We start from the raw sequence: 26042 nt of genomic DNA, 5'->3' as shown, positions 1-26042 counted from the left end.
GACACATGTATACACACAAGACACACATTCCGCTCCAGGCCAAAGTGTGGGAGAAGGTTTGATATTGACAGAAATGGGGTCTGGAACTGGAAGAAACCAGGGACACCCCGCCCCCTCAGAAAACCCACTCCTTGTACAGAGAAGCTGAAATGGGCCATGGGAAAGTAAGTGACTTGCCCCAAACCTGGCAGCCAGCTAAGGACACAACAGGACTCAGAACTCAGTTCTCCGACCTGCCAAACAATGCCCACCCAGTTAGCTGCTGACTTTCAGAGCAGATGCCACTCTGGACAGGGCCCCAGATGCACTAAGCACCAGCAAATGACCCATGGGTTCATGCACCATCATTTCCAGAATGGTCTCTTCCAAGCTGCTCTTGTCAAATAGTGATTGTCCCTCCAGGCTGTAAAAGGCCACAGAGAGATGGTTCTACAGAACCAGAAGGAGAAACTGCCTCCACTCACAAGGAGCCAACAACCACAGACTGCGTGCCTGGGAGCTCAGAGGTTACTGGTCTGTCACAGAAGGTACGGCTCAAAGATTCTGTCATTTTCTTGACAGCTGTTATGGAGGAAGAATTGGCATATAACAAGCAAAACATTTTTTCAGTGTTGCATCCTGATGATTCTTTTGTTCATATTTATTGAGTCTTATTTTTTTATTAACTATAGTCCATACTTAAACCACTTTAGGGTTCACGGTGTTCTGTAGCTCATGAATTTTAACAAATTCATAATGTCGTGTGTCCACCATCACAGCACCAGACGGATAAATTCACTGCCCTAAAAAGGTCCCTTACCCTCTAGTCACCCCTACCTCCCTGGCCATCACTCATCTTTTCACTGTCTTGATGGTCGTGCCTTGTGCAGAGTGTCACACAGTTGCAATCATGCAGATGCAGTCTTTTCACACCAGCTTCACTACTTTTACTTAACATTTAAAGTCCCTCCACATCTTTCTGTGGCCCAATCACTTCTTTTTGTCCCATAATATTCCATTTATTCCTTAATCCATTGAAAGGCAAAACTTGGTTGATTCCAAGTTGTGGCAATTATGAATAAAGCAGTTATAGACCTTCATGTGTAGGTTATTGTGTGAGTATAGACTTCAAGTCAAGTGGGTAAATACCAGGAGTGAGACTTCGTAAGCAAGAGTGAAATAAATATACTTTATGAATAGCTTTGAAACAATATTATATTTAGCTTTGTAAGAAACTGTCCAAATGTCTTCCAGGGTGGCTGTACCATTCGCATTCTTGCCAGCAATGAATGAGACTAACTGTTGCTCAGCATCTTTGTCAGCATTTGGTGTTATCAGTTTTTTTGGATTTTAGTCATTCTTTTTAAGATTTTATTTATTTGAGCTAGAATAGAAGTGAGAGAAAGAGCACAGGGGGGCAGAGGGGAGGGAGAAGCAGACTCCCTGCTGAGCAGGGAGTCTGACATGGGGCTCGATCCCACGACCCTGGGATCATGACTTCGGCCACCCAGTGCCCCAGTTTCAGTCACTCTAATAGGTGCGTAGTAGTGTTCCCTTGCTGTTGTAATTTGCAATTTTCTAAAGACATATGATGCGGAGTACTTTTCTGATGCTTATTTTCTATCCGTATATCTTCTTTGGTGAAGTGGCTGGTTGGGATCTTTGGCCCTTTTTTCAATTAGGTTGTTTATTTTCTTATTGCTGAATTTTAAGAGTTCTTTGTATATTTTGGATACAAATCATTTATCAGATATTTTATGTATTTGCAACTATCTCCTTCCAGTCTATGACTTGTCTTTTCATTCTCTGAACAGTGTCTTTCACAGAATGAGAGTTTTTGGTTTAAACACAGTCTACACTATCAATTTTCTCTTTCATGGATCCAGTGATCTTGGAATGGCATCTAGAACCCCAGTGCCACACCCAAGGTCACCTAGACTTTGTCCTGTGTTCAAGTTTTACAGTTTTGCATCTTACACTTAGGGCTACAATCCATTCTAAGTTAACACTGGTGAAAGGTCTAAGGTTTGTGTCTAGATTTTTGTCTTTTGCATGTGAATGTCCAGTTGTGCCCAGCACCATTTGTTAGAGAAACTATCTTTTCCCCTATTGAATTGCCTTTGCACCTTTGTCAAAAATCAGTTGACTATAGTTGAAAGGGTATATTCCTGGCTTCTCTGTTCTGTTCCACTCATTTCTTTGTCTATTCTTTCCTCAATATTATGCTGTTCTTATTACTGTACACCATTTTACTTTAAATAGCTCTATTGAGGGATAATTTATATGCCATAAATTTCACTAGTTTAAGTACAATTCAACAACCTAGATTTTATTTTTATTTTGTGACACGTGTAGGGTATTTGTTCATAGGAAGGCCACAAATTTTGTGCTCCTTGTCACAATGAACCCAGATTTCTGTTGGGTGTGTTGTAAACAGAGGGGCCATTTCTTCAGGCCCCCTGCTCTGAGCACACCCCTTAGAACTTTTAATAAACCCAAAGCTGTGCAACCGTCAACACAGTGCAGTTGGAGAACATGTCCATCATTCCCAAATGATCCTTTCTGCCCCAAGAAGTCAATCCTTATTCCCACCCCTGCTTCAGGCAACCACTAGTTTGCTTTCTATTTCCATATTTTTACCTTCTCTGGACATTTCATCAAAACAGAATCATGGAATATGTGGCCTTTTGTATCTAGCTTCTTTCACTTAGTATAATGTTTCCAATGTGCATCCAAATTATAGCATGACTCCCTTTCTTTATACTCCTGTTTGGATAGACTGCATTGAACCTCCCCATTTGCCACTAATGGACATTTGGATCATTGCCACTTTTTGGCTACTGTAAAAAATGCTGCCATGAACACCCATGCATAATTTTTTGTGGGGACATATGTTTTTAATTCTCTTAATGGGTATATACTTAGAACTGGAATTACTGGGTCAGATAATACATTTATTTTTAATATTTAAGAAATATCAAACTGTTTTCCGAAGTGGCAATACCATTTTACTATCCCCACCAGCAGATTACAGTCGGTGGGGAGAGGGAGGGAGTTTCCAGTTTCTCCACAGGCTGGCTGACACTCATTGTTGTCTGTTTTACCATAGCCGTCCTGATGGGTGTGAAGTGGTATCTTATTGTGGTTTTGACGGGCATTTCCATAATGACTAATGATATTGTCCAACCTTTCATGTGCTTATTTGTGATCCAAGTATCTTTTTTGGTGAAATGTCTATTAAAATCTTGTATCCTTTTTTTTAAAATCTTGTATCCATTTTTATTGGGTTGTTTGTTTTTTTATTACTGAGTTTTGAGAGTTCTTAATATATTGTGAATATAAGTTTTCTACCAGATAAGTGATTTGCTAATATTTTCTCTCAGCTATAAAGTTTTGTCATTCTCTTAAGATGTCTTTTGAAGAAGAGAAATCTTAAATATTGATGAAGTCAAATTTGTCAATATTTTCTCCTCTAAATTGTGCTTTGGGTTTCCTATCTAAGAACTCTTTGCCCAGCCTGAGGTTACAAAGATTTTTTTTTTCTTATATGTTCTTGTAAAACTTTTATAGGGTTAGGTTTTACATTTAGGTCTATGATCCATTTTAAAACAATCTTTGTACATGTTGCAAGGTAGAGATCGGTATTTACTTCTTTACAGATAGACAGCCAAGTATGCTGGTCCCACTTACCAAAGATTCGCCTTTGTACTTTTGTGAAAAATCAGATGGGTACAGTCTTTCCTGGACTCTCTTTGTTGTGCCAATGAGCCATTTGTCTACATTTATGCCAACATCATCACCCTGCCTTAACTCCCGTAACTTTATAAATCTTGAAAGTAGTGTTAGTGTTCCAATTGTGTTCTCATTAATCAAATTTCTTGGCTAATCTTAGTCTTCTACATTTCCATATAAAATCTGCTTGTCAATGTATATATTTTTAAGTTAGCTGGGATTTTGATTGAGATTATGTTGAATTTATAGATCAATCTGGGGAGAACTGGCATCTTAACCATATTGAGTTTTCCAACCCATGATCACAACATGTCTCTTCATTTATGTGGGTCTTGAACATCTCTTGACAATGATTTGTAGTTTTCAGTGTACATGCCTTGCGAACATTTTCTCAGATTTACCCTTAAGTATTTAGTATTTACTATGGTGTTATAAATGGTATTGTTTCGATTTTAATTTCCTTTCGTTCATTGCTATAGATTTCTGGGCTGCCTGGGTGGCTCAGGAGGTTAAGTGTCCAACTCTTGATTTTGGTTCAGGTCATGATTTCAGGGTTATGGGATCGAGCTTCACATCAGGCTCCTCACTCAGCAGGGAGTCGGCTGGAGATTCACCCCCTCCTCTGCCCCTCTGCCCCAAAGATAAATAAATTCTTAAAAAAAAAAACACAATAGATTCTTGAATACCGGTCTTGAATTCTGTAATCTTGCTAAATTTACTTGTGAGTTCTATCACCCATTTTTGTGGATTCCCTAGAATTTCTACACAAACCATCATGCTGTTTGCAAATACAGGCAGGTTTGCTTCATCCTTTCTAATCCGGATGCCTTTTATTTCCATGTATCGCCTCATGCCTTATTACCCAAGAACCTCCAGCTGAATGTACTGATGAGGGCAACATCCTTATCTCATTCCTATTTAGGGAGAAATCACCCAGTCTTTCACCATTAGGTTTGATGTTACCTGTCAGTGTTTCACAGTTGCCCTTTCTCAGGTCGAGGAAGAGCTCTTCTACACCAATTTGGCTATGAGTTTATATCAAGAATGGATGCTGGATTTTCTCAAATCCTTTTTCTTTGTCCATTGAGATAATCACATGGCTTTTTCTCTTTTAGTCTTTTAATCTGGTAAATTACACTGATTTTCAAATATTAAAAACAAACTTTCTTTCCTGAGATAAACCCCATTGATTATGATGCATTATTCTTTTCAATATTGTCATATTTGATTTGTTAAATTTTTCCTTAAAATGTTTTTCATCTATGTGCATGAGGAATATTTGTCCATAGTTTTCCTGTAATGGTTTTGGTATTTGTGTAAATGCTAACTTCATAAAATGACTTGAGAAATATTCCCACCTCTTCAATTTTCAGGAGGAGTTGGTGTGGAATTTTTATTTTTTTCTTATGTTTTTGGTAGAATTTACCAGGAAAGCCATCTGGACCTAGAGTTTTCTTTGTGGGAAGCTCTTGAACTATAAATTCAATGTCTTTGATATAGGGTTGTTTGGATGATCTCTTTCTTAAGTGAGTTTTGGTAGTTTATATTTTTTGAGTAGTTTGTCCATTTCTTCTCAGTTGTCAAATTTCTTGACATAGTGTTTTTTTTTATAATATTCCCTGCTCCCTTTAATATCTATAGAATCTCTAATGATGGCAACTGTCTTATTCCTGATTTAGGCAACTTGTGTTCTCTTTTTATCCTGAAGAGTCTGGCTAATGGTTTATCAGTTTTATTGAAACTCTCATTAAAGATCTTTTGATTTCATTGATTTTGGTTTTTCAGTTTTTCTCTATTGTTTCCATGTTTTCTATTTCATTTATTTATGCTCTAATTTGTATTATTTCCTTTCTTTTGCATACACTGGATTTGATATACTCTTCCTTTTCTAGTTTCTTAAGGTGGATGCTGAAGTATAAATCCAAGACCTTTTTTCTTTCCTAATATAGGCAATTAATCAAAAATTCCTCCCTAGGGGTGTTTGGGTGGTTCAGCCGTTAAGCCTCTGCCTTCGGCTCAGGTCATGATCCCAGGGTCCTGGGATCAAGTCCCACATGGGGCTACCTGCTCAGTGGGGATATCCTGCTTCTCTCTCTGCCTCTGCCTGCCGCTCTGCCTGCTTGTGCTCTCTCTCTCTCTCTCTGACAAATAAATAAATAAAATCTTAAAAAAAAAAAAGAATTCCTCCCTAAGTACTGCTTTAGCAATATCCTACAAATATTGATATGTTGTTTTTATTTTCATTCAGTTCACAATACTAATTTAACTTTTGATTTCTTCTCTAGAAATGTATTATTTATTTATTATTTTTATTTCTCCTCTTTCATTCATGACCCCAAATAGCTAAAGGAATGCTGAAAAAGAAAACCAGCTGGAGGCATCACAATCTCAGACTTCAAGCTGTATCACAAAGCTGTCATCATCAAGATAGTATGGTACTGGCAAAAAAACGGACACACAGATCAATGGAACAGAACAGGAAACCCAAAAATGGACCCTCAGCTCTATGGTCAACTAATCTTCAACAAAGCAAGAAAGACTATCCAATGGAAAAAAGACAGTCTCATCCACAAATGGCGTTGGGAAAACTGGACAGCCCCATGCAGAGCCACATGCAGAAGAACAAAATTGGACCACTCTCTTACACCCTACACAAAAATAAACTCAAAATGGATGAAAGACCTAAATGTAAATCAAGGATCAAAGACCTAAAACAGGAATCCATCAAAATCCTAGAAGAGAACACAGGCAGCAACCTCTTTGACCTCAACCACAGCAACTTCTTGCTAGACACATCTTTAAAGGCAAAAGAAACAAAACAAAAATGAACTATTGGGACTTCATCAAGATAAAAAGTTTTGCACAGCAAAGGAAAGTCAATAAAACTAAAAGGCAACCTATGACATGGGAGAAGATATTTGCAAATGTCTTATCAGATAAAGGGCTAGTATCCAAGATATAAAGAACTCATCAAACTCAACACCCAAAAAACAAAACATCAAGGGGTACCTGGGTGGCTCGGTCAGTTAAGCAACTGCTCAGATCATGATCTCAGGGTCCTGGGATTGAGCCCCATGTCAGGCTCCCTACTAAGTGGGGAGTCTGCTTCTCCCTCTCCTTCTCTCACTTGTTCTCTCTCTCTCTCAAATAAATAAAACCTTTTTAAAAAAATCCATGAACAGAAAACATGAACAGACATTGCTCCAAAGAAGACACAAATGGCCAACAGACACATGAAAAAATAGCTCAGCAACACTCATCATCAAAACCACAATGAGGTATCTCCTCACACTGGTCAGAATGGCTAAAACTAACAAGTCCAGAAACAGCAGATGTTGGCGAGGATGTGGAAAAAGGGGAACCCTCCTACATTGTTGATGGAAATGAAAATTGGTGCAGCCACTCTGGAAAACAGTATGGAGGTTCCTCAAAAAGTCAAACATAGAACAACCCAGCAACTGCACTACTAGGTATTTATCCAAAGGATACAAACATAGTGATTCGAAGGTATATATGCACCCCAATGTCTATGGCAGTCATGTCCACAACAGCCAAAATATGCAAACAGCCCAGCTATCCACTGACAGATCTTGCATAAAGACAATGTGGTATGCATACCATACACACCACATCTTCACACACACACACACACACACACACACACACACACACACACACACACACATAACCCCACCAATGGAATATTACTCAGCTATCAAAAAGAATGAAATCTTGCCATTTGCAACAATGTGGATGGAACTAGAGGGTATTATGCTAAGTGAAATAAGTCAGTCAGAGAAAGACAAATACCATATGATTTCACTCATATGTGTAATTTAAGAAACAAAACAGATGAACATAGGGGAAGGGAAAAAGAAATAAAATAAGACCAAAAAGGGGAGGCAAACCATAAGAGACTCTTAACTATAGGGAAAAAACTGAGGGTCATTGGAGGGAAGGTGGGGGGGTATGGGGTAACTGGGTGACAGGCATTAAGGAGGGCACTTGATGGAATGAGCACTAGAGGTTCTATACAACTGATGAATCACTGAATTCTACCTCTGAAATTAATAATACAGTATATATTAATTAAATTGAATGGAAATAAATTTTTTTAAAGAAGTGTATTATTTAGTTTCCAAATACTTGGGCATTTTCTCAAGATCTTTCTATCCTTGATTCCTAAATTAATTCCATTATGGTCTGTGCAGAAAAAAGCGAAGCAGGCTTGGGATGTTCCAACTCTGCAAGTTCCCAAGAAAGGACTGGCCCTTGTGCAGCTCTTGGGGAATACCCTGTAAGACCCTGCACCATCCCACCTCATAAAAATCTCTTTGTATATCTGGGGACTTAGGCCACACCCAATAGTTACACTTGCAATGTGATTTATGGTGAAAGCCTTGGGCCACACGATATCAGTCTGACCCCTGGAGGTGCTAAACACTGAATAATTAGTCTGTTCCACTGGGCACTCCATAAGCACCTTTTCCCTTTACACATTATAATCTGTAGCCTTTTGTTGTGATCAACAGAAACTGGTGAGTAGCGCAGCTTTTCTGAATGCTACAAGTCTTTGTAGTGAATCACTGACCTGAGGGTTGACAAGAGGTCAGAGAATGCACTCAAACCCTTCTAATCTGTAAAACTTATTTCTGGCTCAGAATATAGTCAATCTTGGTAAATGTTCCATTACACTTGAAAAAAACATGTATTCTATTGTTGGGTGGCGTGTCCTATAAATGTCAATTAGGTCAAACAGGTAAACTGTTTTGTTCCAGGGTCTTGTATCTTTATGGACCAATCAACTGTGGACTTGTTCTATCACGTATGGAAATGGGTATTGACGTCTCCAAGCAGAACTGTCAGTGGGTGCTTTAGGGTTTAACTTATCACGGTCAACAGCTTCACAAATGCAGACTTCCATTTCTCCCTCTCCAGACTTTATCCTCTCACTATATATATGTTTTACTTTCACACAGGTTATCAGTCCCACCCTACATAGATATTATTTTCATTGAAATGACCAATTATCTTTTAAAGACATCTAAATAATAAGAAAGAACGCATATAGCAGCCATGGATGTAGCTGTGACTTCTAATGCGCTTCCTTTCTTTGTATGGATTCGGACTTCCTTCCGATATCATATTCCTTCTATGTAAAGGGACTCCTTTAGCCTGGACTTGCAGTCCAGCTAATGAATTCTTTCAACTGCTGTATGTCTGAAAAAGGCCTTTCTTGGCCCTCATTTTTGACAGGTATCTTCACTAGCTATGGCAATCAGAGCTGATAGTTCACTCCCCACCCACCTGGTATGCAAAAGGTGTCACGCCACTATATTCTCACGTGTATGGTTTCTGACAATAAACCTGCCACCACCGTTATGCTTGTTCATCTGCATGTGCTGTGTCTTTCTTTCTGGCTGCTGTTCAGATTTTCTTTTCATCACTGGTTGTGAGCAATTTGGATTATGAAGTGTTTTGATTCAGTTTTATGTTTCTTGTGCTTGGGCTCCACTGAACTTTCTCGATCTAAGGATTTATAGTTTTCATAAAATTTGGAAAATGTTCAGGCATTATTTCTTCAAAAAATTTCTTATCTACCTCTCTCATTAGGGAGCCCCAATTATATGCATATTAGGCCATTTAAAGTTACCCCACAGCTCACTTATGCTCTCTCTGCTTTTTGAAAAAGAATATTTTTCTCTCTGTTTCATTATGAATGGCTTCTATTACTATGCCTCAAGTTCACCAATTTCTTCCATGTCTAATATGCCATTAACCCCGTCCAGGATATTCTGCATCTCAGACACTGCAGTTTGCAATTCTAGAAACTTGACTTATGTCTATTTTTATCTTCCAAGTCTCTACTCAATTTTTAAACAGAAGGAATACAGTTCTAATACATTCTTTAATGCCCCTCCAATCCTGGATGCTCAATATTCAATCCCTTCCTGTTTAGAGCCAAGTTTGTTTATGCAGTCGCAAAAAAATCACTAAGCAGCCTCTCTCCAGTGTGAATTCTGTTACAACCTCTTAAAATTTTCTTTTGAGGCGAATACAAGATAAACTGAATGAATTCAATGGGAGTATTAGTTGAGTTTATTTACATAAAGCACTCAACAAGGGTTTGCTATTATTATGGTTAAGGTATTATTACTATCACAACAAATTGTCTTATAATCAAAAACCAAACCAAACCAAACCGAACCAAACCGAACAAATCCACCATTTGGCAGAACAGCGCTGAAACTACTCAGGCGTGCACACTGGACTGGTGCTTCCTAAATATGCTTTAAGTGCTCACTTGTGCAAAATTGAAACACCAGAAAACAACAAGAAGAGATAAATTGTTTCATAATCTGCCCTCTGCTTGCATGAGAAATAGCCAAATAACGTGCAAGTTGATATCAGGAACTTAATACAGAGAGAAAAGAATTCTCCAGAGTGTGTCCAAGGGCCAGGGAAAAAAAAAAAATGGGTCTATTCTTTGGCACTGGGTAACACTACAGTCTGGCCCTGACTGCTAGTGCTCAGGACCCGCCAGGCCCACGGACTCAAAAAAAAGCCAAATCTAGTTCAACACGGTTTGTCTACCTTCTGTATTTGGAGATCTGAAATATTTGAAATCCAGTCATCTAGGGCTGCAATCCGTCGACAAGCACAGTTGGTAAGAACGCTCCAGCTAGTTACACAACTTAAGCCTCCACTATGAGGAGACACTGCTGTTCTCTCTGGGCCTGTGTTCTAATGAGGGAGATATACGAACACCCAAGGACTGGGGTGACAGATGGGTCCCCGGCAAGGAGTCCATTCTTAAGTAGGCGGCCCTTTATGGTGAACATTATTCCTTTCCCTCTCCCAGATGCTGTGATGTTCTTTCCATGTGTCACAGGCACATCCCAGAGCAGTAGCAGAGTCTTGATTTACCACAGTGAATTCGTGGCTCAGCAGCTCGGTTCCAGAATATTTAGTTCTCTGTCAAAATCTACTTACAGGACCTCTGGACTAGACTATACATTTTCAAGTGTCTGGGATCAGATCAACACTGTCTAAGAAGTGAGTCCTGAGGTCATGGCCCAAACTGGCCCCCATTACAATGTCAGATGATACCCTGTCAGTTTGGAAAGCGATCATCAATAATGTTTTGAGTTCCTTTCTTTTTTCTAGAGAAATGCATGACCAAAAAACTGAAAAACAGACTTGACAAATAGCTGGTCTGACAGCAACACCCAATGCACATCTTGATAAGCTCGGCACCTCCAAGATCAAAGCTGCCCGCAGAGAGTGGCAATCAAGCGCTCGCTGTGCAGTCATCGCGGCCAGCTTCGGAGCATGGATGGCGACATCGGCGGACCAGGTGCTCTGATAGAATGCTGGGTAGCCCCTGGCCCCCAAAACTACCTTCCTCCAGAGGAAGAGGTTCCCACAGGCAGACTCACTTCTGAAAGATCCTGTCTAGGAAGGGTTTAACACATTTAAATAAATTCAGGAGGAGAAAAGCCTGTAGATCACACTTGACTGCTTTCAAAGCTCTTCCACGGACACCAGCCCATTTGGCCCTGTTTAATAGGCACCATCCTCTTTCCAATCTTGTGGAAAAAGAATGTCTCGGAAAAGTGAAGTGACAGTTTGAAGGTCTGTGGGAGGGCTAGAAGGACACGGTAAGAGGGCCCAGGAGCGGGGGCACATGCATCCTGCCCCAGGCAGTATCCTAAGATACTGTAACAAACACCAGTGGGAGGCAGGAATCGTCTCATCTCTGAAAGGGAGCTCCGTTGTATTTCCCTGAGGGCTCGACATGGTTGGAGGTCTGGCTGAGGAAGTGGAAAACTGTACATCTCACCGCCAAAACCTGCAGAAGGGTAACCACCCTCCAATTCTTTCAGGACTGTCCAAATTTGAGAAGCCTCAGTGAGGAGCCTGATTGGGTACGTAAGACTGAAGAGTTTCAACAGTGATAAAGGTTCCTGAATCGAGGCCTCCTCTGCACCCAGTGCTCTGCCTGGGGTTTGACAGGCCCTATAGCCACCCTGCCAGGAAGGTGTTAACAGCGCCTTACAGATAAGACTGAACTTCGCGCTTCACAGCTGGTAAATGATAAAGTAACGTTTCAACCCCTGGTCTATCTGACCACAGAACCCTACTCACAATCCCCAGTCTCACTGAGCTGCTGACAGCATATTCAGGGTCTGATAAGAGCAAGGACAATAAAAATGAGTTTCAAATTGGGAAGGCACAGAAGTCAAGGTCCAGGGCCCAAAGGCGGTGATCTCTCCCACCCAGCACTGCACCACCCTCGCAGCTCTGAGGCTCACTGGCCTTCCTACTCCTTGTCCGCACTGGGAAAGGCTCAACTACTGGGAGACCAGCTTGAACGGTAGAACTTCGGAGCACTAACAGCTAAAACAAATATTTTTACTTTTTTAATCGCATTAAAATGAACAAGGAATTAATTTCTTATAAAGTTATGCAATGCAATAAAGTCTATAAAATATAATTACATGAACTATGTACTACAACATTAGGTATCGTTTCCTTATTTATCTTTAACCGCATCTCTGGAAGCCAGACCCAGGACAGGTACACTCTACTCTGATGGTTTGTTGTAACATGACCCATGAGGGAGTTTATAACTGGAAGTACCAGAAAAACTTTATTTATAATACCCTGTCTCTGATCACCCAGCCCTGTGGTATAGACTTCAAAGATAGTAAGAATCTCCAGGGATCTCAATTTCCAAGGCTGAAAAGAAACTCAGGAAAAGAGATTGAAGATCTTCAAAGCAAAGTCCTGGCAAAGGCAGCCTCAAATTGCTGGTTCTGTGTTCTCACCTCTAGAACAGCCAGATTCCCACAGGTGTCACATGTATTCAACTCAGAGGAAGGACAAGTCACAGTACAGGGAATAGGGAGAAGAAACCAATGGAAACCACCAAATACTGGTGGGGTGGGGGATGGTCAGCCCAGAATTCCTATGAAGTTCCTGTCAATCCAGAGATTCTTTAATTTGTAGTGGTGTCTGGCCTGGGAGACTCCTTTGGGCCCTTCTGGATGTTTTTGGAAATTCCTGTCTTCTTTCCAGAGTCAGCATCTTCTTAAGAAGATGTGCATGTACACACACACACACACACACACACACACACACACCCCACTCATAAAAGATGCCAGACCTCGAATCAGACATTCACCTGCTAGAGCAGATGACCTTTCAAAGCCCCTTCCATAATTCTGTGAGCAAATGAGATGCTAATTCAATCTGAAATGGTCACTCGATGAGTCTGCAATTGAACTTAGGCTCATTAAGTCATTACTTAGTTATACCATAATAGTAGTAACAACAGGTAGTGAGTACTAGCTACACATGAGATACTTCTGAGAGTTTGGCATAACTGACTTGACCTTCACAAGAATGCTCTGAGAGAGGACTCACTATCATCCCATTCTAGAGATGAGGAAACTGGTCTCCGTGCTATTTAGTAACCCAGCCAAGATGACGCAACTGGTAAGTGGCAGAGTAGGATTGAGTTTTCGCTCTTAGCTTTCGCTCGTAGCTTTTTCATTACACTTTCTCACGTCTCTGATTCACCTGTCTCTATATGTAAAGCAGCACTATGTAGAGGCTAAGAACATGGGCTCTGGAGCCAGACTCCTTGGTTTCCAACCCACAACTGATTTTGTATGTAAAACTGTTAGGTGCTTGCAAATAAAATCTTAAATAAATAAATAAATAAATAAATAAAATGGGATGCCTGGGTGGCTCAGTCAGTTAAGCGGCTGCCTTCGGCTCAGGTCATGATCCCAGCGTCCTGGAATCGAGTCCCACACTGGGCTCCTTGCTCCGCAGGGAGCCTGCTTCTCCCTCTGCCTCTGCCTGCCACTTGGCCTACCAGTACTCTATCTCTCTATCTCTCTGACAAATAAATAAATAAAATCTTTAAAAAACACAAACTGTTATGTGCTTGGAACAGTACCCAACATACAGTAAGCACCTGAAAAATAGTACCTACCAAGATTATTCTCGAGACCACTATTGTTGTTAGGTCATAGGAGGCTGGAAGGTCTCCACGTGGGAACATTTTATTCATTTGCTATATTTCTATACAGATTTTAATAACAGCTTTACTGATATATTACACATATATTACAAAACGTAGTCTGTTTAAAAAACCACAAGTCAGTGGTGTTAGTATATTCATGTAGCTGTGGAACCGTCCTCACTAGCTAATTCAGGAACATTCTCATCACCCCTAAGAGAAATTCCATACCCATGCACAGTCATTCCCCATTTCACCCTCTTCCCAGACCATGGCAGTCACCAATCCACTTTCCGTCTCTATGGACGGGCCTGTTCTGAATATTCCATGTCAATGGAATAGGACTGCGTGAGACCTTTTGTTTTTGGCTTCTTTCACTCAGCATGTTTACAAGGTTCACAGCTCTTATACCAAGTATCAGACTTAATTCTTTTTTTTAATTGAGGGAAAATGCACATAACGTAAAATTAGCCCTTTTTTTTAAATAAAATTAGCCATTTTAAAAACATTTAATGGCATTTATTACATTCACAATATTATATAACCGCATCTCTATCTAGTTCCAAGTACTCCATTCTTTTTATTGCTGAGTAATAGTCCATGGTACGGGTATAGCACATTTATTCCTCCATTCATCATTTGATGGCCATTTGGGTTGTTTGCGTTTTCTGGAAATTATGAAAAATGGTGCTATTAATATTCACATATTGGCTTTTGTATACACATATATTTTCTTGTAGCTGTTGTTCTAACATCCAGTCTGTTTTTTTTAACTAGCTTTTTCATTTTAATTCCAGTGTAATTAACACAGTGTAATATTAGTTTCAGGTGTACAACACAGTGATTCACAGTGAATCACACAGTGACTCAACAATTCCATACACTACTCAGGGCTCATCATAAGTGTGGGCATATGTTTTTAATTCTCTTGGATATATACCTAGAACAAAACTGACACAGGACATGGGGTATTATTATAATTATATAATATTAAAGTGTTGTATTACTTTCGATCTTTGTTCTAAAAAATCACATTACTATCTAACTGCCACACTGCTGGATAAAATATTAAGAAGTGAAAAGACAAGGGCTTCTGGGTAGACAGACCCGGACCCAAACACCCTTGCTTTTCCATTTATTAGCTCGATGGCTTTGAGAAAGCTGCTCAGTGTCTTAGAGCCTGTTTCCTCATCAAGTCAATGAGAATAGTAGCACTTACTACAATTACTATGAGGCTCAGCCCAGTGCCTGGCACACAGTGAAGTAAGTACTTGATAAACGGCAACTATTATTACGAACCAAGACCCAAGACCCTTTCCTGGGGGCAATGACAAAGCTCGTCTTTTTTGAGAGGTGTGTGAAAAAGACAGAAAAGCACTGAGAAGAAAATAATAATCATCCATATCCCCACCATTCAGAATGAAACGCAATGAACATTTTAGCATACACCCTCAACCTTAACCATTCATGAAGCCGTGTAAACTCTGGTCTCAGCTTTCCTAAGAGAAGCGGACTGACTCATCATCCTCGAAGATCCCTACAGTGCAAATGTAGGCCCTGGTGCCCTGACTACGGCAAGGAATGAGGGCTGTCAGTGAACAGATGTGCCTGTCCTTCCTTCATTTCCACAATTCTCACTGAGCACCCTGTGTGCAGTGCTCTGGTGCGGGCTGGGCTTCAGAGAACAGGCCCCGCTCTTCTCCCTGGAGAAACTCACCTCCAGTGCAATGGAGGAGAAAGACCTTTTCAAAACAATGTAAGAAGTGCAGAGACTCAGATAGAGCAGGTATCACAGAAGAACTAAGAACAAGCACCTCAGTGGACTTGGGCCTCAGACTCCAGCCCCCAAACTTTTTTTGGTCTCTTTGAGTCTCTGCTTGCTTTCACAAGGAGAAGCAACGAGGAGCCTATTAACACCACCAACATTAAATATGAATATGGGTCAGTGGCAGTAAAAGGGCTCTTACTCTTCTTACACCATCTAAATATAAACAGGAAGCTTTGACTAGCAACCTGAGATGAGTGGCTGCACAGCATGTGGCCTCCCACCAGTGGCAAAATGGTTACATCTAGCTGGGAGGAGGCCTGAGATCACCAGTGAGAAGGCTTAGGCTGCACAACCCCTCCCCCCACCGCTAGGCCCTGGCCTCAAAGCTCCTCCCATTCTTGTACCCCTGCAGCCACCGGTTCTGGGTTTGGCACACTGGCAAAAGCAAGCACTCTGCAAGGACACCCCTGGCCCCACCTCTATTCCCTCCACCTTTCGATTTCTATGCAACTACTTTTTTCAGGGTACCCAAAGGGATCTAAAGGCTTCAAAAAAAAAAAAGAGCAAGAAAAGGAAGAAAGGAGAAAAGCAGCTTCTCATGGAAAAAACCTGGATCTCCTATCTTCTCTGCTCACTCTGCAGATGAGGAAACTCAAGCTCAGAGAGGGTTCCTGATCTGCCCAAGGTCACATGGGTACTGGTACTGGCAGAGTCAGCCCAGAGCCCTGATCCCGCGAGCTAACTGCCAGAGCAGGGCCGCAGTGGTTGGACCACGGGCCCCAACGGACCGGAGACTCCTTCTGCCAGGGAAGAGGCACCGTCAGCAGTTATCTGTCCGTACTGGGCCTCCGGGATACCTAGAGGGTCCTTGGCAAAAACCCAATTCATGAAGATCAGACCTAGATACTGTCACTCCAAGATCGGTACATTAATCTACCAAGCAATCCTCCAGGAAAATCATCCTTGGGCTTCCACTGTCCTCAAGACGGGGATTTTTCGGTCCGTGATAAAAGGGGGCCGCGTTAACTCCCGCGAAACCTCCGCCAGCAGCCTACAGACCGGCACGTCCTTTCCCTTTGCAAGTGATGCCTGCCCGGAAAGCTTCGGGACCGAGGAACGCGGACGCCTGCGGGGAAGCAGCAGAGGCCGGGCGGGGTCAGCACCTGCCGGCGAGGCCCGGCTTGCAGAACCGGCCCGAGCTTAATAAAGAAGCCTGGCAAGCTCACCCCTCTCCTCTGACCCCTGGCCTAGCGCCGAATCTCACAATGACCCCAGTTTCAGGGACTGCCTCGAGTCAGCCCGGGCGAGGGCAGCGGAGGCCGCTGCGGGAGGCGGGAGGCGGGAGGCGGCGGGCGGGGGCTCTGGCCGGCTTGGCGCAGGCGCGACCCGGACGCCGGGCGAGGACGCGGCTCCTGCGCCCCCTGGCGGCGGCGGCCGGCTCGGCCTGGAAGCCTTGGAGCGGCTGCTGGCCGCAGTCCAGGTTGGTGTGGCCCATGACGGAGCCTTGAGCAGGTGGCCTCGCTCGAGGCCTTCTGTGGAATTCCGGTTCTGGAACGTGCTCATAGGACCAAAGAACTCTACTGCTTACATAGGAACCCCGAGTGCTGTCTGTGCTGTTCACGGAGATGGAAGTTCTCCAAGAGCTCCTGGGAGCAAACCAATGCACCCCCGGAACCCTGGGGTCCACGGGACCGGAGTCCGGCTTGGACGGTATCTGGAGGTCACCTGGGGGTTCCTACCGACACGATACACCAGCCCCAGTCTAGGAAGCAAGCCCTTGACACCAAAGGAAGAAAAAGGGCCAGGGGCTGGCACAGGGGACCCACCCCTCACTCCTCTTAAATGGGGAACCCTACCTGCTTCTGTCTAACAGGGTTGCTGTGAGGATGAAGGGTGTTTAGGGGCAAGGGCTTAGAATGGTGTGTAGGAGGGATATCTTTAATGCTGTAGGTATTAATAATAATTTGCTACTAGTATTCCAGAAGCTGGCACACAGTAGGAGCTCACCAAAGCCGAGAACCCCTCCCTGTCTTTTGAGTTCTCGGTGTACCGTTCAGGGCAGCTGCAGGCCTCTGCCTGGTTGCTGGGTCAAGGCCCTGCCCCAGCAGGCCCAGCCCAGCAAGGCCCAGCCACAGGATGGCTAGCCCCAGCCCACCACAGCTTCCCACTCTTCTGCACCAGTCCCAGCGTGAGGGAGAGAGCGGGAAGAGCCAGCTCTGACACCCTCCTTCTCCACAGAACAATCTGTGCTCTGCTCCCGCCCCCAGAGAGCTCTGAGCTTTCCAAATATGGATGCTTTTTTCATTCCCGAAGCATCAGGAACATTTGGGGGAAGAAAATGAACACCAGACATGGTTTGGAAATGATGGAAGCCAAGTGATGGGTGGTGGTGGAGGGAGCACTGTCTGAAGAGTCAGAAGTCGTGGTTTTTAAGATATTGAACAGGAGTATGAACTAGATGATCTTTTAAAGTGTGGCCAGCTTTGTATGCATCTAGTCCCCAGGAAGATCCCAGTAGTAAGGACCCAGATCCTACGAGTGAAAAATACAGCAGCTAGCACACAATGCAGGGGAGAAAAACGGCATTAAGGACACCCAAAGAGTCACCGGCTTTCAAAGTAAAGGAGCCACAGGAGACGGGCTCTCTAGAGCCCCACAACCTGCAAGATAGTCCACAGATTGGGATGATCCAACCTGAAGCTGGACGTGGTAGGAGTCAGAGACAAGATTATTTTGTTTCATATCAGCGCCAAACCAAAATCTGTTTTTGTCTAAAATGGAGAAGATTTCAGTACACTGAAAACACTGCACTTTTGCTTAAGCAAGAGTGTGTTACTCGGGTAGAGTTTATCTTCAACAGTGCACCCCGGGGGTTGCTAGGGAAAAATGTTTAAAGACCCACCCATCACAAGTAGCCCTGTGTGGCAAGCATTGTCCCTGGTGCAACTGTGGAGACACAAAACAAACGGTTTAGACATGGCACAGCCCCAGAGCCCAACCTTAAGTAGGCACTCGCATATCTGCTAGTTTACTGAATTAATTAAACATACAATCTAGTTTGAGAGAGGCAAATGACAGATATGAAATAATTAAAAACCAAATGCCGAATTGCATGATACTAACTATAAATAAAGGTGGAAGAGGAAGGGGAGATTGAAGTGGACAAAAGAGCTGCAGAGGTTGTCACTGACACATCACCCAGGGTGGACTCCTCGCAGGGAAAAGGAGGAGACCCCGGCTGGAGGACAAAGACAAGCAGAAGTGGGGAGGGGGCCTGGGAGAGGTGAGGGCGGGTAGGCGGGCATCAGCAAGCAACCTGGGGCAGAGCATGGGTAGGACAAAGCAGGCTATGGGGCCCCCCTGGCAAGACCAGGACATAGCCTTCAGAATCTGAAAAAAATGTTCGGCCATGCCTAGACCTGCTTTGATTAGCAGGAGCACTCATCCAGAACCCAGGCTTCAATAAAAAGGGAAAAGATGATTTGGGGGGGAGGCAGAGGGCTCCACTCTTGATCACCTGAGTGTGGAATTTTCCACAGTACATTAAACCTCAGACTGCCTTGTCCTGACATTCAGGCCACTGTCGACTTACAGCTTTCCCTGCATTTTCACTTCAACCTACTTAAGAGTATCAGTCTGCCACAAAGGTAAATACTGCTCCTGTGTTTTAGGCCCCGTAGAGCCCAGGGAAAAGCTCTTTGTCATGTGCGTCCCTCCTCCCCTTCAGTACCTCCCTGCTGCCCCCCATCCCCAAACCCAGGCCCTGCTGGTTGCTCTGCCTCTAGGGGAGCTCCCCTGGTACATCCTGGGGCCCCCAGTGCTCCGGGTTCACTTCTTGCCTTCCTCAGTCTCTGTGTTCTTCTGAGCGAGCACCAGACGCTGCTGGGTTGTGACCAATCTATACTCAATCAGTTCCTAAATCCTGACCAACAAACCCATCGCCTAGCTACCAGCGTGCTGAGCCAAGTCCCTGGAATTAGACTGATTCCCGGCACAGCACCCCCTTGCGGTCACAGAGGTGTCACCACATCCCCCTCCAATCCAGTATCTTCCCCACCCTCCAAAGGAAGCTGGCTCCTCCTCCTGTAATCCTTAACCTGGTTTAACACCATTCCCTGCCCAGCGAGTGAAGCTAAAAATCTCAGTCATCTGGATTCCTCCCTCAACCTCCCTCCCACTACAACTCCTCCAGCACACACACAGCGTCTCCTTGGCCTGCTGCAAACCAGGCTTTTGCAATATCTGTCAGGCTCCAGCCAGGACAAAAGTATCACTCCAGATCTTTCAAATAAAGGAGATTTAAGGGAATGAAACCAATGAGAAGCCAAACAGGATGGTATCTCATCCCAGAATTCTAAAGCGTCAGGAGGCCACTAAATTTCCTAGGGCTAGAAAGGACAAAGGGATAAGATGGAGTTCCAAGAGCCCAGAAGCTGGGGCCACAGCCTGGGAGACAGAACCCAGCAGAAGCTCCCTCCTGGGAGCCAAAACCCCAGGAGGTGGTGGTGGAGGGGGGCGCGGGGATGAGTCTGTCAGAGGTGCTGCTGCTGGAGGCAGAGAGAGAGAGAGAGAAATACCCTGCTGATCTCTCCCCTTGCTCCTCAATTTCCTGCCAATGCTTCCTGTTGGCCAAACCCAGGCAGAAACCAATTGACTAGGGCATCCTGGAAACAGCTTGCAGAAGTCAGGCCCCCTGCAACACAGAACAAGAGGGGAAGGGCCCAAAGCCAGTTCACCTCTCTTGCCTGTCTCCTTCCCTCTAATCTCTCATTCCTTCTAACTGGTTCTCCATTCTGTGCCAGAAAGATCATTCTGATTTATAAGCTTAAGTCATTCCTTCTGCTTAAAAGCTGGCTGGGGCTGGCAGTTTCCTGGCAGGGAAATCCAGGACTCCTCCACCGGGCTGACTTTGTCAATCACTTGCAAACATAGGAAGTGCTGCTTCCCTTGACAGCAACATGTACTGAGTTTACTGTAGGGCATGGGAAGAGCTGCTGCTCTAAGTATTACTGGGCGAGAAAACAGAGATTAGTCCTCAAAGTCATCCACTTGGAAACCAGTAAGTAAATAGCTAAGCTTCATTCCTTTCTGGCCAGGGTTGTTTGCCACGATCCAGAGGCTTAGGGCTCCAGTAAAAAGATGCCATGTCCAAGAAAGTGGAGAGTAAGTAAAGGCTTCTCAAATCTATTAAAACAATAGAGTAACAAAAGATTGAATTGAGTAATCAAAAAACCTCCTAGAAAGAAAAGCGCAGGTTCAGAGGGCTTACTGGTGAATTCTACTAAATGTTTAAAGAATTAACACAATGCTTCACCAACTCTTCCAAAGAGTAAAAGAAGAGAAATACCTCAAAACTTACTCTGTAACCCCAGTGTTACCTTGATACCAAAACCAGACAAATGCATCACCAAAAAACTATACCAATATCCATTCTAAAATTGAAGTAAAAATCCTCAACAAAATGTTAGTGCACCAAATCCTGCAACGTATTTTTTAAAAAGAATGTATACCATGACCAAATGGGATTTACTCCAGGAATGCAAGGCTGATTTAACATATGAAAACCAATCAACATAATATACCATATTAGAAGGATAAAACACAAAAATTATAAGATTATCTCATTAGAAAAAGCATTTGACAAAATCTAACATTCTTTCATGATAAACACACTCAACAAACCAGACATAAAGGGAAACTTCTTCAGTCTGATAAAGGGCATCTACGAAAAACACACCGCTATCATCATATTCAATGATGAGTTCCTATCTTAGAAGAAAGGAACCATCCCCTATGTTAGAAGACATCTGCTCTGGTCATTTCTATTAAACATTGTAATGAGCCTGTAGCCATTGAAACTAGGCAACAACAACAACAAAAAGGCATCAGATTGGAAAGGAAGAAATAAAACTATCCAATTTACAGGTGACAAGATCTTGTATAGAGAAAACCCCAAGGAATCCACACACACAAAAATGATTAGAGGTAATAAGTGAGGTCAGCAAGGTTATAGAATAAGAGATCAATATATAAAAATCGCTTGCATTTTTCTATACACAGCAATGAACAATCTGAAAATGATATTAAGAAAATCATTCCATTTATGATAGCACCAAAAGAATAAAATACTTCGGAATAAATTTAACAAAAGGAATGCAAGACTTGCACACTGAAAATCACAAAACATTTTTGAAAGAAATTAAAGAAGACATTCTATGTTCATGGATTGGAAGACTTAATATTGACAGGATGGCAATACTCCCCCAAAATGATCTATTGACTCAACAGAATCCTTATCAATTTCCCAGTAAGTTTTTTTTTCCAATAATTGACCACTTGATCCTAAAATTTACATGGAAATGTAAGGGACCCAGAAGAGCCAAAATAATTTTGAAACAGAAAAAAAGTTGGAAGACTCACACTCCCCCACCTCAAAATTTAATACAAAGCTACTTTGTATTAAACTGTAAAAAGACAGTGTTGTTATTGGCATAAGGATAGACATATAGACAAATGGGCTAGAATTAAGAATCCAGAAATAAACATTTACATTCATGTTCAGTTGATTTTCACAAAGAGACCAAGACAATTCAATGAGGAAGAAAACATTCTTTTCAATAAAAGCTGCTGTGATCACTGGATATCCACATGCAAAAGAGTGAAGTTGGAACCTTACCTCATACCATATAGAAAAATTAATTCGAAGTAGATATAGATCTAAACGTAAGAGTTAAAACTATAAAACTCTTAGAAGAAAGCATAGGAGTAAATCTTTGTGAACTCAATTAGGCAGCTACAATACCAACAGCACAAAAGCAACCAAAGAAGGAAGAGGAGAAGGAAGGGGGAAGGGGGAAGAAGGGGAGGGGGGGAGGGAAGGAGGGGGAAGAAAAACTTAATCAAAATTTAAAATATTTGTGTTTCCAAGGCTACCATCAAGAAAATGAAAATACAGCCCACAGAACTGAAGCAAATATTTTAAAACTAAATATCCACAAATCACACATCTCTAAACCATGTCTCCTATATCCGTATCTAGCATATATATAAAGAACTATTACAAGTCAATAATAAAAAGACAAATAACCCAACTTAAAACTGGGTACAAGAGCTGATTACACATTTCTCCAGAGAAGATACACAAATGGCCCATAAGCACATGAACTTTTGCTCAACATCATTAGTCACAGGGAGACACAAATCAAACCCACAATGAGATACCCACTTCACACCCACTAGGATGACTAGAATCAACAGGACAGATAAGAAAGTGCTGACAAGCTGTGAAGCAACTGGAAGCTTTACAGCAGGGCAACCACTTAGGAAAAACAGTTGTGGCTCCTCAAAACATTAAACCTAGAGTAGTCACGTGGCCCAGCCATTGCACTTCCAAGTGAATGTCCAAGAGAAATGAAAATATACACGCACCCCAAACGTTATACACAGATGTTCACAGCAGCGTTACTAATGACAGCCCAGATGTGGAAACAGTCCCATGTCCATCAACTGATGCATATGGATTAATAAAAATGTGCAAAATGTGGGCCATCCATACAATGGAATAGTATCTGTCAAAAAAGGAACAAAGTGCATTCGTGCTACAACACATTTGAACCCTGAAAACATACTAAGTGAAAGAAACCAGACACAAAACATCACATATTATGTGATTCTGTTTATATAAAATGCCTAGAATAGGCAAATCTACAGAAACAAAGTAGACCAGTGGTTGACTAGGGCTGAAGGGACATGAATTAGATAATTGAAAGTGACCACTGATGAGTACAAGTTTCTTCTGGGGGTGATGAAAACATTCTAAAATTGACTATGGTGATCACTGCACAACTCTTAATATACTGAAAACCACTGAACTGTATATGTCAAAAGGCTGTTTTTCATGGTATCTGAATTATGTCTCAATAAATGTTTTTTTAAGAGCTATAGACCATACTTGTAATATGAAAAACTGAATCAGACATTCCATAAGGAACTGTTCAAAATACCCATAAGGCACATCATGGTGCAGTCACTAAAAACTTTTTTCAAAAATATTTAATGATATGGAAAAATAATTGTACACACACATATACACATATGAAAAACAGACTGTAAAATAATATATGGCATGAGCCTAATAGTGTATAAAATATTGTATAAGTATATATCTTTATATCTTTAAATATTTTATATATTATATAAATATATATCCTTCTCTGTTTTATATATTTATATATAACTTCAACAGTGGTTCACTAGCTCAAGTGGTCATATGGTGACTGATTTTATTTTCTGCTTTATATTTTTCCTTATTTTCCAAATAGTCTACACTCAACACACAACCAAGGAATCAAAGTTCACTTTCAGATCAAAGGGATTCTATTCAGTGTCGGCCAAAAGGAGAGGCCGCTGGCCCCACACCCTGTGGGCAAGAAAGCACAAAGGTACAGCCGTGCTGCAGAGCAGTCTGGAAATACTTCTTTTTTGACCCAGAAACTCCACTTCTGGAAATCTCTCCTAGGGAAATCATTAAGGACAAGCACAGAGACCAGGCTGAGAGGGCGTTCGTCACAGCTTTACTTATAACAGTAAAAAGCTGAAAACAACCTCCATGTCCAAAAATAGAGGCTTTTTAGTTAAATATATTATAGCTTATCCATATAATGAAATGCTGTACAGCTGCTAAAAGTGTTTATGATCTGTAGCGAAGCAGAAAAAGCAGGTCATAAAGCAGTGTATGTGGTCTAATCTCATTTTTATAAAAAAAAAAATCACTCATGATAATTATAGAGATCTAAAAGTAAATGCACTAAAATGTTAACAGAATTTGGCTCTGGGTAGACCAGGTGACGGATATTTTTATGTTCTTTTGACCGGTCTGTATTTCTGATTTTTATATAATGCACACATATGTTGTCTCTATCAAGAACAATAAGATAAAATTATAGGGGAAGGGGCACTCGATCAACCCCAGTGACAGCTAGAAGCCCTGCTGGCTGCCCAAGGAAAGGAGCGTTCTAGACAGGATTGGTGGGGGAGGCCGTGGGGACAGTGAGACCATCACAGCCACCGGCTGCTCCCAAATGCAGGTGTGCGTGAGGACGGACTACACAAATCCCCTGCTGTTCAGCTCAGATTTATAGATTTCAAAGCGTTTTCCCATTTTGTCTTACTCAGCTTTCTCAGTACTCTCATCTGAGCATTATCCCCATTTGGCAGATAAGAAAAGCGAGACTTAGAGACTTAGATCAAATGGCTTAAGACCGCAGAGTGGAAACAAGGGCTCACAGCTTATCTGAAACCAGACCCTTGTCAACAGCACCCCCATGCCAAATGAGCGTTTGTGCTGAAAGGCAGGTCAACAAAGCAGACAGAGCAGAGATTCCCAGGCCACAGGCCTTGATGTGAGTCCCTCCTCACCTGGGAAGTTCAGCCTCTCAGCTCCTCCCAGGGAACGCTAATCGCTACGCACGGGGCAGTTGCCAGAATGAGGCGCCGTCGTCACACAGGTCAATCCGCAAGCACCACACATGGCTCTGGGCAGGGCGGGATCTATGCTAACCCCCTGGAACCCCGACCTCGGGGTGGCCGAGCCCAGAGATGGCCATCGCTTTTAGAAAGACTTCAGATACAGGCCTAAGGCTGGACTTGGTACAGTTCCCACTGCCCAGCTCTGGCGCCATCCCAAGCCAGAACAGGGAAGCCTTTCCTCCCCCACGGGCCCTCCAGCCCTGGAGACTACTCTTCTCTAAAAGGCCCCATCCCTTCAGCACGGACCCACCTGATGCAGTCTGGTCTCGAGGAATCACCAGTCCAGTCCACGGATGGTCACCAGGCTCCTTCCCAACCAGCCCTTCTCCTTCTCCCCTGCAAGGACCACCTCCAAGGAGAGAAGGGCACACAGGGCCCTGGGCCACTTTGACAAGAGGGCTCCTATTCAGAAGAGCTGTGCTGTGGACGTCTTGTCGTGGACCCTTCCTCTGATTCTCCTGGTGGGACCACGCCCCTGCATCACAGCCTTCAGGCCACACCGAAGCCAGTCCTGGGGCCTGAGGCTGGCCACTGGAGCTAGATCACAGGTGCGAATGTGATCCACCAAGGCCACTAAGACACAGTGAGGAGGTGGCCCAGGTTAAGAGAATCAAGGGTCTGGGGCTGCTCCAGCCAGCCTCGTGGAGCCTGAAAGGGGAACTGACACGGATTACAGCAGGCCGAGGAATGGGGAGAAAGAACCCATCTTTGAGCCCTGAATCCAGGTGCCACTGAAGTCAGACTAGGTGGGGTTTTCTTTCACCAGTAACGCCAAGGGCCCTAACCCACGGAACTGGGCAGACTTCAAAATGGTCTTCAGCTAGGCTCGGGACCTCAACTCTCCATATACTGACCCCACCCCTGCCCCCACACAGCCCCAGCACGGGGGCTCTGCCCACCCCCCCAGAAAGCCCTGCAGGATGGAACTGGGTCCGCACGGCCTCCTCCCTCTCTGTGACCACATCATTCGTGTACCACCTCTGCCGAGCAGCTGGCTGGGCC

At 43.1% G+C, this 26042-nt stretch overlaps 1 protein-coding gene and 1 non-coding gene across 7 annotated transcripts in view; both read right to left on the bottom strand.

The window, feature by feature from the left end:
* TTC7B (tetratricopeptide repeat domain 7B) overlaps positions 1 to 26042 on the bottom strand; it is a 247823-nt gene that overhangs the window by 186016 nt on the left and 35765 nt on the right. The window lies entirely within an intron of this gene.
* On the bottom strand, positions 2327 to 2456 carry LOC125105921 (small nucleolar RNA SNORA11). Its single transcript, XR_007129160.1, has one exon. It is a non-coding gene; the product is annotated as a small nucleolar RNA SNORA11 (small nucleolar RNA).

Source organism: Lutra lutra, chromosome 7 (assembly GCF_902655055.1).
Source record: "Lutra lutra chromosome 7, mLutLut1.2, whole genome shotgun sequence".
Taxonomy (NCBI): Eukaryota; Metazoa; Chordata; class Mammalia; order Carnivora; family Mustelidae; genus Lutra; species Lutra lutra.
Note: the sequence above shows the minus strand (reverse complement) of the source record. Positions and strands in the feature narration are given on the sequence as shown.